General features: G+C 34.6%; 1 non-coding gene and 1 pseudogene across 1 annotated transcript; both read right to left on the reverse strand.

The window, feature by feature from the left end:
- Positions 1–9,443: 9,443 nt before the first annotated feature.
- On the reverse strand, positions 9,444–10,427 carry LOC113325159 (annotated as a pseudogene).
- LOC113325619 lies at positions 9,930–10,013 on the reverse strand. Its single transcript, XR_003348080.1, has one exon. It is a non-coding gene; the product is annotated as a small nucleolar RNA Z102/R77 (small nucleolar RNA).
- Positions 10,428–13,618: the final 3,191 nt, after the last annotated feature.

The raw sequence follows: 13,618 nt of genomic DNA on the forward strand, positions 1-13,618 counted from the left end.
TTACGGTCCTGTGCTTGTATCCCAGTTTAATGAATGATCTAGAGAACTGCCCATATTCTCATAGAAAGCGGTCACACTTTCACATTCACATAGGTGAGTTTATCAAGAGTACTCCTGAAAGAACTCCACTCTAAATAGAGATAAAAACATCATTAAGAGTTTAAAAAATAAAAAATTAAAACTTAAACTCAACCTCTACTCACTTCAGGATATCATGCCGTGGGATGAATTCTTCAAAAGCATGATTCTTGCATCTCCATATTATCTATGAATTGGTGTTCCATTTGAACCTATATTTTGGGATCTCACTCCATAGGTAAGGGTTACCCTTTTGAACCTACTTCTTGAGTTATAGGTTGGTAACCGCATCGTAAATAACTCAATCTCAATGATGCTATCATCTATGACTTCGTCTAGTCCCTTTGAACCTATTTCTAGGTTGGGTATCCATCACAAATGATTCAATCTCAATGGGCGTCAACCTCATCCCTAATATGTATTCACATCTTCTTATCAATCCTTTCGTCAAAAGACTAACGAAAACTCTTTTCAGACATTATATAATCCATTTTCAAAATATCAACTCTTATAGTTGTCGTTGCATGCATTCTCAATTCTTGCAATAGCCGCGGTACTATCACATTGGATTTATATGTCTGTTCCTCTATCTATTAGAGAATCAAATCGCTTCATCCCTTAAAGGATTCAACTGAAAGTATGTCCAATCAGCTTCGCAATATCCTTAAAGGATTGCGGTAACCATTTAGATAGTGTATTTCTAGGCGTAAGATGTGTTTGAAACACCTCAAAACCTTCTCAATGTTTTACCAATTTTCCATACTAGGATTGGTAAATCTGAATATAAATTAACCCCCACTATGGAAGCAATATATTACACCCCCACTACAAAAAATACTTATATATATATATATATATATATATATAATCAATCACGTAGCAAAGAAGCATACTGAGCTACCATACTCATGTCTAGTGCAATCACACACAATCTCAAAATCATTAGCACTAAACCAAATGAGTGAAAACTTGTTTACAGTCAAGATTATATATATTTCTATCTCTTTTAAAATTCTATTTTCATTGAAATGAAATAGATCCAAAGAAAAAAAAATATTTTTAACAACATACACCATCTTCATTCAAGTCTTTCATGTCAAATAGTAAACTATGCATGTTCTCAATTTCATTTTCATCCTATAAGTTAGAATAAAAATTCAATAAATCACCAATGCATACAAAACAAAGAGTATTGTGCATTTCACTTTCATCAATTCTGAAATCATCCGAATGAATCAAGCAAACAATTTATCTCTTTTAAATTGTTTTAAAGTTTTTTTCAGAATATAAATGATAAATATATAATTTATATGCTTTCTTTTACGGTAGAAGCTACATAGTTTTCCATGCTTGGTTTACATATATTCTCATATTTGACTTACAAAAAGTATATATTTCTACTTATGACTATAAAAAATCATATATCGTAGAAACAACATCAACAACACAAGCATGTAAGTTAATTTAGAGACATGAATGCAAGTGTCAACAATTTTATGTTTGCTTGTCTGAAGATGATATGTTCACGAATTTAATTTTCCAAAGATTTAATTTTTAAACAACAAAGTTACTTTCTATGAGAAGTTATCTTTCAAATTATAAGCAACAAAATATTCATGACTAAAATTTAGTCTCACTAAATATGCTTTTCTAGGTTCATTCTTAGTGAATTATTCGTCACCCTCATTTTTCTGGTTCCTCTAATTCAAATCAAAGTTTGTAAAACATAGGTTATGGAACCCCCACTATTTTTTGACTAAAACAAGAATTTCAAAACAATATCAAAAGACTCCAAAAATTGTGAAAAACTAATGAACCAATGATTTAAATCCAAAGTGTTTTACACAAGATAGCGGGTAAAAATTCAAACAATTTTAGTGAAGACAACATCACCTAGTTAACTACTCAAAGTATCATATTTGATATCAATACAAGTCATTTAAAGCATCACACATGTTTTTATAAAATTCTCTAACATTTTATTTCATTTCAAACTTATACAACTCGCATTAGATTTGAAAGAGTACATGCTTTTATGAGTTAGGTAAGATTACATACATGTTATTCAAAAATTTACCAAGTTTATAAGAAAATATAACATGCTCATATTCATCACTAACTCACTGATTTCTTAAAAAGCATGACAAAATCTCATATTTCAAATATTCAAAATTCAATTTATGTTATGATAAAATTGCAATATTATGCTCAAACATTTTATCCATAACATATCATGTGTAGTAGTGCAATGATCAAATTCAACAAATTTCTTATCTCACTCTTGTTTATGACAAGATATGAACATCTTGTTATTAACAAGATGAACATCTTGGAAACTAGATGCATCTTTAACAGGATTGTTCTACCCAAAGTAAACTTTTAGGCTATACCAATACCGAAAATCCTAGTGATGTGAGTATATCTCAACGCCACTTTCTTTCAAAACGATTTGGTTCAACTTTCGAATCATAACCTATCAAAACAAATATGGTGTAAAACACCAATCTATATCAACCTCTCACCGTATTCATAGTTCACATTAAGTAAGCTTGAAAAGCGTTGTTAATAACATTTGATATCCTTGCAATGTCGTGCAAGAATAGCAAATAAATTCATAAACAATAGTTTGTTCATTTCTTGGTGAGAGTTGATATTCACATTTGTTTTGACTAGGTTTCTAATTATTTCGGTTTTTGGTTCGTATAAAATTTCATCTCATAAGTTCCAAACTTACATGAGTCGCATGTTTATTGTCATATACAATAATTCTCAATATCTTGTATCCCTAAAATTTATTCTAAGATTGAAAAATCAATTTATTCAATTTAGAATACCATTATTTGATCACTACAATAACTACAAATAGTTCATCAAACATACCTCAATTGCTTTTAAAGCTCAATTGGTTATAAACCATTGTCCATTCTTTGCACACCAACAAAGAAATCAGCAACCCCATTGCTCCTCATATCGATTACTCTCCCGTAATTTTTATTTCATTGGAAAATAAAAACTTGCTCAAGTGAGTGAATTTTCACCTGTCACAATCATGTACATGTGAGCATTTAAAACCAAAAACTAAGTAAGGTATGCACTTAAATAATTACTCTAAAATCAAATAATATAGTACTCCAAGTGTCTCTTAATTGTCAAACAAAGATTCAAAGTTATATAGTCGTATAACATCATAATATACTTATAACTTTCTATTAAGCATATTATCAAACATATGGGGTGCATTAGTTTGATTGCTATCAATGATATTATTTTTCATTTCCAAAACAATAGTATGAAGTATAAAATCAAAACATGATTTTTTATGTAATTTGTTACATCTGTATTCTCTAAACTCAAGTATCACTTCAAATATTTAGACATATATACATAACGATTTTGTTAACACCACATCTCTCAAACTAAAACTTCAAATGGAAATTTTCAAAAATGTTTCATGTTTTTTGAATTCAAATTATCCACAAAAACATTTGAAAAAACATATTCAATCAGGATTAAATTTCTGCCCGACAGAATATTTTCAGATTCGTTGTTCAGTTTTTTAAAATACTTTAAAAAATACTTTTCAGATTCCAAAAATTCTGAAATTTTACGGGGATAATCCTCATGATATGTAATACACCCGGTTAAAATTTCAAGACCTAATTCACTTTTGTGTAGGATATAAAAATAAAACTCTACAACATGTTATAAATATTCGTTTCACATCAATATTATTTTTCTACGTTAGATATTCATGATATAAAAAATATTATCCATATTACATTCCTAGTCCATCAAGATTAGACATAAAGTTAACTTTAGGTACCAGGTTACCTAAAATCTCAAGCATCATGTTTAATCGCTAAATAAAAAAAATTCCGGTTATAATTTTATAAAACGAAATAAAACAAAGATACTTATCGCGTTTCAGCAATCGTTTTCATTTTGATTTCCGTGGCAGAATAGAACATCTTAAAATTGTTGGAACAATTGCTGAATTATGCCTGCGCAAAAAATAAAAATCAAACACGAAACAATTAGTATGGATGAGTCGCGGACTAGGTCGCTTTCTTTAAGACATTTCGCGGCTCTGCCCAAGATTGTGCAAGCAGTTCTTCAATGTCGCGTCGTCCCCAGGATAAAACAGCCGAATTCAATCTCTTACATAATCACTCTTTCACGATGAGAGGATGTGAAACTTCTACACTTCATTCTTGCTCAGAAACACTTTTAGAAAAATCAAGGATGATCACACACTTATTTTTCTTTCTCACACAAATTCATTTTCTAATAAACTCAAGAAACATGATAGAAAACTCTCACATAAGAAAAAAGACTTTTTACAACTCTCCAAATTCTTTTTTATCAAAAACTGATTTTCAATAACCAAAAAATTAAATAAGATTAAATGACATGCATTATTAAGTTCTTAATTAGCACCATTAACCTATTCAACAAAAAACGGTTTTTTTGGCATTAAAAATGAAATAAATTTATTCTTTAAAAGAAAGAATAAAAATCACATTAAAACCATTTAAATGAGAGACAACTATTCAGAAATTAATTAATGTTTTCAAAACATATATCTCAACACAGACATATGTAAGCTTCAGAAGTCAAATTGATTAGATTGGTGCAACCGGACATAATAGCATGCCTACATGGGAAGGATGTCAAACACTAGCTATCGTTCTTACTTATGAAGCGATATTAGAACCTTTTCAGGTAGAACTTCTCTTGATATCTGTCTGTCCAAAAACATACAGTAACTTCCCGGGGTGTCGCTTTTAACTTTTAAGAATTTGGATTCTGAAAACGGTCTACCATAAAAGCTTGAAATGACTTATATGTGGAAAAATTTGAGTCTGGATATTTTTCCATTTCAAACATTTTAAGAAAGCCATTTTAGGAAGAAAAAGAAAAAACTATAGTTCAAACCTATATTCAACAAGAAGGCTCAGAAAACTGTAGATTCCATAAGAAGGTTTAATGTTTCGGCTATCTGGATTCTTTTGCATCCGTTGAACTTTGTTTGATTTCTACATTCTATTTTTGATTGTTTGTTTAGATTCCTGCACTCAGTTCTGGAATGGATCACTACTGCAGATTGTCCATCTTGAAAAAGTGCAGAGATTCATGCGGTAATTATTATAACGTAATGGTTTTAGTTCTTTTGACAGTGAAACAAATTAAGAGCTTTGCAATTTAGTATATAGCCCTCATCTCAAAAAAGATTATATTGTGGATATATATGCATGCACAGGGTTAATGGGGAGGAAACAATTAACTCAGAAGAGATAATCATGTATGTGGACCGCAAAACAGGAATGATTTAGGTAATTAGAAAAAACACTTCCATATGCAAATTCAAGAGATTCATTGCTTTTGAACTCAAGAGTTTATTAATCTGTAAAATAGTCTTTCAAAAATGGTAGCTGTTTGTACCGTGTATAAAATACACGGAAGGCCCATCATTCAATCCCGCTTAGCCCGTCAAGGAAGATTCCAGAAGTTTCCAAAAGGCTTGTTGCCCAAGTTGCTTGCACATGAAGTTTGCATCAAAATTAGGGTTACATAAACTCTATAAATACATGTATCCTAAACCCTAATGGGATATGAAATCCTAGGTTAGCTAACCGGAAGAAATACAATTGTATCATGATCATCAATAAAATCACTCCCTATGGGATTCCTCCGTGGATGTAGGCAACACTTGCCGAACCACGTTAAACCTTTGTCTTCTTATTTGTTTTTAATCATTTTTTAACCCTAATTCATCATCATCATCGTCAAATCATCGTGTTTAGTGCCTAAAATTATTTTTGGGTACAAACATTGGCGCCGACTAAGGGGATTCGTGTAAAACGATTGTGTTTTGTCACTGAGAAAGGTGCGGAAAAAATCACACGGATTCCATGCAAAAATCAGCGGGAAAAAAAAAACAAAAAACAAAAATAGTGTTCTAACGAAAAAGCGTTGCAAACAGTTGCAGAAACTGTTGCGAAGGCAGTTGCAGAAGAATGGAAAATATCAGAGAAACAGTAACAGACAAAAGTGTTGTAAAAAGCGTTACAACATCTATCCTGTACAGCCACATATGTTCAGCCTCCTGTACAACACCAGTTTCAGCGAATTCGGTGCGTTAAATTCAGCAGATCTGACCCGTAAGATTTGTCCAGCCATAAATCCAGCTGATCTGGTTCGGTTAGATCCAACGGTTCGGTGAAAGGTCAACTCGGTGCAAACGGTTCGGGTCTGACCAGTTGCCAAATCAATGCTGGCGTCAGCAAAAGAGCCACATCAGCAACGCCACGTCTGTGAGAATTGTCCATTCAGCAGACACGTTAACACCACTAGTCAGTGTCATGTCAGTAATGGCTACAGCCACGTCAACGAGTTCATGTGCCACATCAGCGGACATGTACAGTCAGTGGGCGCCAACTCACCGACTGCCACGTCAGCGGTCCGCTACTTTTTGGAACGGACCAATCGAAAGTGTGCCACGTCAGCACCATAGTCCAGTCGGCAATGCCACGTCAATTCTTATATGCCATGTCAGCAAACTGTGCACGGTCGGCACTGTCATGTATGCAACAGTGCGCGCTTCGTTTAAATCTTGTTTCGTCAATAACTTCTTCGTTTTAAGTCCGAATTGAGTGATTTTTGGCTCGTTAGAATCATTTTTCAATTCCTTACAACATGAAAGCAAAAAATATAGTGTTCTAGAAAATTGGATGGGCACTTGGAGCAGCAACATGATCGGGTTCGAGGTTTGTGGACAACGACATGATCGGGTTCGAGGTTCGTGGATAGCGACATGATCGAGAGTTGGAGATGAGGATTGCTTAGACCCTTAAATATTTAGCCTTGCATCACATCGCAAGCATCTAAAGCCTCACCTTGCACGTGAGCACTTAAGTCTTGCTTTCGCAAGCATAAAATATCGTCTTGCACGCGAGTATGAAAGACTTGCACCTTGACAAGCATAAAGTACCTTCTCAACCACGATCCCAATGCCCGATGTTGGTCGAAAGACTCGTACTCAACACAAGAAGTACAGCCAGCCTGCCCGAACAGTGAGCGCTACAGCCTTGTTACGTTGCGAGCAAAAAGCCTTGCCCCAGTCGCAAGCACACTACATTCCTCTTAAGACTCGAATAGCTCTCGAGAATAAAGTCCACCACGTGGCAAAAATTCTCGCCTTGCACGTGAGAAAATTTTATTGCAGGTTATTACAGTTGGGGGCGTCTTTGTAATGTCTCTACTCACGCTTGGGGGTGACTTGAGAGTTACGTCATCGACGATCGACGCAAAAGGATAAAGGAATTTCTTAACCCCCAACAAGTTGTAGGTTGAGAGCGGGGGATGTTTGTATCGTGTATGAAATACACGGAAGGCCCATCATTCAATCCCGCTTAGCCCGTGAAGGAAGACTCCAGAAGTTTCCAGAAGGCTTGTTTCCCAAGTTTCTTGCACATGAAGTTTATCAAAATTAGGGTTACATAAACTCTATAAATACATGTATCCTAAACCCTAATGGGATATGGAATCCTAGGTTAGCTAACCCGAAGAAATACAATTGTATCATGATCATCAATAAAATCACTCCCTATGGGATTCCTCCGTGGATGTAGGAAACACTTGTCGAACCACGTTAAACCTTTGTCTTCTTATTTGTTTTTAATCGTTTTTTAACCCTAACTCATCATCATCGTCGTCAAATCATCGTGTTTAGTTCCTAAAATTAATTTTGGGTATAAACAGTAGCTCCGACAGAGGTGAAAATCCACAGAAAATATTTCAGCATCGAGAATTTACAAAGCAGTAAAATAACTATCGGTAGGTTGTAGGTTGTTTGCTTTGTTGAGTAATAAGATTAAACATCTGTGTTCGTACCAGTATTTGATTAAACCAGTTATAGGTAATTTACACATGGGACTTTAGGATTCAGTGGCTTATGTTTTTCCATTCTCTACCTATTTGCAGGTACAACTACAGGATCCGTTTACTTTATACAATCATGTGTGTCTCCCCATGGTGGATCCATGGATATCTTTTATAAGGATACCTTGGTTGGTGCGTTTTTATTGTTATGTAAGTACTGTCCAGGTACTTCAGTTTTATGTTGACATTTGATACAAACAAATATTTTATTTTTTATTGGCGTCACTTTCCCTATATTTGATTTTGGTAGCAAGTGGTTGGTGGGTTTTTTGTCTGGTGGAATAGATTATACAGGATGTGAAAAACTTATATTCGTAATTCGAAACAGCAGGAGTCCCAAAGGCGAAAGTCTGATCATGACTCTGTTTCTATAGATGATTGCTTAGGTGCTGTGAATTAACCGACTGTATACCATGTTCTTCTATCCCTTTATGCGTTTTAATCATTGACACTTACACTACGGGAAAAATCGTCATTGACTACACTGTATTAGCGTTGTAGTACCCCTACGACAACGCTATTTTATGCATTGTGTAGGTGGGGTATTGTAGAAAGTCCAAGCTTTTCTACAATACTTGACTAAGAGTTGTAAAGGGTGATGTGATTCATGGTTCGACAATATTTTGCCAAAATTGTGATTCTCTTTCGATATTTTTTTAGAAAGCCTAATACAACCCTTGCTTCTGTTGTAGGAATATCTTGGACAACACAAGTAGGGTATCGTGGAAACATATGTAACAACAGATACTGGTATTATGAATAAGATTTACACGTCTCTTGTGTGAGTTGTGGAACTATCTTGGACAACACATAGTTATGTTTTAAAGAAACTATTTCATAATATCTGGCTTGTGTAGTCGAAAACTGGAAGACAACATCTATTAGTATTGTGAATACTACTATCATTACACTTCCTAGAGTTGTACAACTATACTGAATAACTCCTACTTATGTTTCAAGATTTTTTTTTACAATACCCTCAACAGTTGTAATATTTGAAGTAACAACTGGCTTGTGTAGTCGAAAACTGGAAGACAACATCTATTAGTATTGTGAATACTACTATTATTACACTTCCTAGAGTTGTACAACTATACTGAACAACTCCTACTTATGTTGCAAGATTTGTTTTTGCAATACCCTTAACAGTTGTAATATTTGAAGTAACAAATTCTGTTTTCTGTAAATGAATGTGTAACTACAACTTTTATTAGAAGTTGTGTGCATAAAACTATTTTGAAAAAAAAAATTTATAGCTGAAACTGGATTGCCGAAAGTATTTCACATTCACATTAACCTGCCAGTGCAATACACTTACATTCATTCAAGTTAACCTACTAGTGTTAACCACATACATTCAAAAAAATGGCAGTGATACAAAAGTTAAGTTTCCTAAACACACTCCAAAAAGATTATGAAGATGTCTATGGGAACACTAATCGATCCTTGGGCCATGTAATAAAACTTCCGACAGCATTACTAACATACTTGAACTTTGAAGTTGGCATGTAGACATAAGCATCATCCACATGAGCTGTAATCACACACTGTATGCCAGATCATAATGAATCTGGAAACCGCATCCCATTCAAGTTACTATCATTTGTTGGGGAACTGCCATTTCTATTTCGGTAGGAGCCATCATTGAAGGCCTGACGAAATCTTCTTCAACCTTAGGTTGGTGGATGGTAACATCAGGCAATGGAGTCATTGGACCATTCTTTCCTTTAGGATCCTAATCCAACATGTTCTTGACCTTGATACCAATAACACCTTTCTCAACAAAACAAACAACAAATGAACTTTAAGTTAGAAGATCAACGGAATTTCCAGAAATAAAGAAAATATAACTCGGCACACAACAAAAGAAGTAAAACAGAAAAAAAGGCGCTCTTTAGTAGGACTGGAGAGAATGATCAGATAGACGGAATACATTTATGTCACCGTTTCGACAATCAAACCAATAGGGAAATTATCTAATCATCACCTCATACTCTCCATTGTCTCACCTAAACAAAAATGAAACAAACAAAAGTAAACCAAACAACAATTAATATACTAATGAAAGATACAGTTTAAGTTAGTAACAATAAATGGTGTAGAAACTGACCAGTCTAAGAAGGACGTGTCTAACGACTGAATCAATGTACTCGTAAATTAGCTGACCAGAAGAAATCATGTATCCATCCTTGAACTTCATTGACTTTGCACGAGCTTCCCTAAGCTTTTCACTCACAATAACCTGTAACAATTACAAACTTGAAATTTATATCATATTAAGCAGAACAAAGGGTTAAGACTGGAATATACGAAAGAATAGTAGAAGATTGTACCTCGCAACCTTAGGCACCACTTTCCATAATAAATCTCAAAACACCATAGCAAGCCCTGATCACAGAAATTGCATTAGTGATATATAATGAGATTTGATGATTGATAAATCAAAAGTCAGGACCCTTCAATAGATTTAAAAAATACAAGAATATAATCAAAAAGGAAAAAGCCAGGCTCTGCCAACAAGAAACTGACATTACTTCACAAATGGCCGTAGAACATTCTAATAGTCGAAAATAATACAAAAAACTGTAAGCAGATATATGAGGGAATATGGCTACCCTAGCTGATAAACATGAAACTAAGGCATCATGAGCTAACTAGCTTGGAAAATCATAATTCATGTAGTCATCTTCCAACACAAAGTTGGTAACAAAGTATACCTATTTTCTTTATAGATGACACACAGATGTTCGTAGTATTTAACAAACGGCAGGGTAGAAAAGACCAACTGCGATTCAATTAAAAAACAGGCAGTGCCTTCACTCTCTCCATTATTGTTGAAACCACGCATATCCATACAAAATACAAGTTTAACATGATTCACAAATGGCCGCAGAACAAGATGGTAAGTAAATCCCTTCTAAATGCTGGATAAAATCTTCAACAAAGCACAGTAACTTGACTAAAACATGAGACAACTTGTAATAATCTCAAGATTTCCAACATATATTTGGAAGTACTGTAAGCATACTTCCTAGTGTTCCCACACTTTCACACTTGCCCTATTAAGGAAAATTCAGGGAATGGAAAATTTCACAATTCAATTCATTCCACAATGTAAAATCTGAAGTGACATTATATTTATAACTGGTATCGTTTACCATCTACCAAATTCAAACAGTTTTATCTCATTCATATGGATGAGATACTCACCATAACCTTCTCAGTTTCTGCGTTAAAGTCGCGCAATTATAGGCTGGATATCAAACACCCTTGGTCAGCACTTCTAAAGACCACACAAGCACATACTTCACATCTTCAGCTTATTTGATTTGGTCTCATTTATAAATCCCCTGTGAAAATTGGTGCCTCAGAAGGTAGAAACCCTTGTGAAAATTGAAGTAGTAGAAATCCAATTATCAATCAGTTCATCTAAAATCGATAATAAACTTTAAAAAGAAAAGACAAAAAAAATCAAACTTACATCAAGGGATAACTGAGAGCAAAATTACTGTTGTGGTGAACCCTAGCATTGCAATTGAATCATGAGAAGATGGGGTATCAGTGTATGCTTCTGGTGATCATCAAACCACTGATACCCCATCTTATCTATTCAAACCCATGGTAAATATCGAACCCAACTGATACCAGATCTATTTCAGTTCTTCATCTCTTCCGAGATTCAATAAGCCCCAAAACATCATTAAATCCAACCACTTTCGGTCCCTGACTGCTGATTTTAGAATCAATTCAAACCCTAATCGAAACCCTAACTACCTCAAATCGTGAATTCTTTAGTCAACATAAATAAGCATCTTAATCCAGTGTTTCTCTTCCATTTCTTCTCCCTTATCATCTTCTTCATCTGCAATTAACAGAAACAACGCCACCTCTCTTTTCTCTTCATTTCAGCTTCATTTCTTTGACAAAATCCATCTATATCACCACCAACACAAACCCACCTTCCATTTCATTACAAACCCATTCATTCTCGATACCTCATATCCCAAATCTCCTTCTCTGAATTCGAATCCATCTCATCTTCTTAACAGCAATTGCAGCAATGATTTACATCTAGTCTTGATTTCAATCCGTAGTTTTGAAATCCGATAGATTTAAGGTGCAACTTGGGTTAGGGATGAATTTATCTATGGTTAGAGATGGTGAGCTAATAGGTACCGATATTCTTAATCAGAGATGGAGAAGTTGTTGTTGTTGATTGTTACCGAGAAGAAATAAGGGGTTTTGTGTAACTTGAATCAGTGATGGGGTTGATTAGAATTTGGTTCAGATCTGGATTTGATGAGCTGCTACTATTGACTGTTGCGGATGAGAGAAAGGGGGAGTTAAAGAGAGAGATTGAGAGAAGATGATGAAGAAGAGGGGTCGAGAGAAGAGCGGCGGTGGTGATGGAGCGCCGCCGTCATCTGTGGAGTAGAGGTGTTCTTCAGCGGTGGTGATTGAGAGAAAAACAGATAGGAATTGGGTTCGAGTGGTTGAAGGAGGGTTATGCTTCGGAAAAAAAAGAAAGAAGAAAAGAGTGAATGCGAATGAAAATGATGGACGGTTGAGATTGTATTTGAGATGCTCATACGGATTTAGAAAAGATCTTGACGGTTGAGATTGTATTTAGGATGCTCATGCGGATTGAGAAGTATGTGTTTCATTTTGTGCTAATACGAGCTCATGTATTCGGTTTGATTATCAACCTTCGACACGAAAAAAATCCAAAAAAAATATGAATAGATGTAGCACATTCTTATCGACATTTTGATATAAAAAAATCCAAAAAATGTATAAGAATAAAGTTGAAAAATAAGAAATCAATCCGATAATTGGTGTGTTTCTTTGTGCTTTTGTGCTATCTCTTTGTGCTTCCGGTTTGAATTTCGACTAGTTACATGGGTCATGAAGTAATTTTGACTAGTCATACATGTCATGAAGTAGCTTTAGTTCACATTAATAGCATGATATATCATCAAAATCGATAAATATGAAGCTCAATGTCGATTCAAACTTCAAATGTGGTATAACGACATACAAACTATGAACCAAGAAGCTCTGAGACGGTTCTGACTTCAAACTTAGCATGATACGTCATCAAAATCGATAAATATGAAGCTCAATGTCGATTCGAACTTCAAACTTGGTATAATGGCATATAATCTATGAACCACAAAGCTCTGAGAGGGTTCTGACTTCAAAATTAGCATGATACATCATCGAAATTGATGAATATGAAGCTCAGTATCGATTCAAACTTCAAGTTCGGTATAACGACTTACAAACTATGAACAAGAAGTCTGAAACTCCACAAAAACGATGAATCCAACCATTTACTGGTAAGATTCCGTGGAAATATTATACGAAACCTTAAACACACGCAAAACTTGGTAAGAACGATGAATCCATCCATTTACAGGTAAGATTCCTTCGGAATATTTTACGAAACCTTAAACAAATCCTATTTCTGCACATTGGATGCAAACCAGGCTCCGAGATCGAAACCTGGCAGCGAGTGGACTACTCTAAGTCAGAAACTTGGTAAGAACGACACATCCATCGATTTACAGGTAAGATTCCTTCGGAATATTCTACGAAA

The sequence above is a fragment of the Papaver somniferum genome, chromosome 11, assembly GCF_003573695.1.
Source record: "Papaver somniferum cultivar HN1 chromosome 11, ASM357369v1, whole genome shotgun sequence".
Classification (NCBI taxonomy): domain Eukaryota; kingdom Viridiplantae; phylum Streptophyta; class Magnoliopsida; order Ranunculales; family Papaveraceae; genus Papaver; species Papaver somniferum.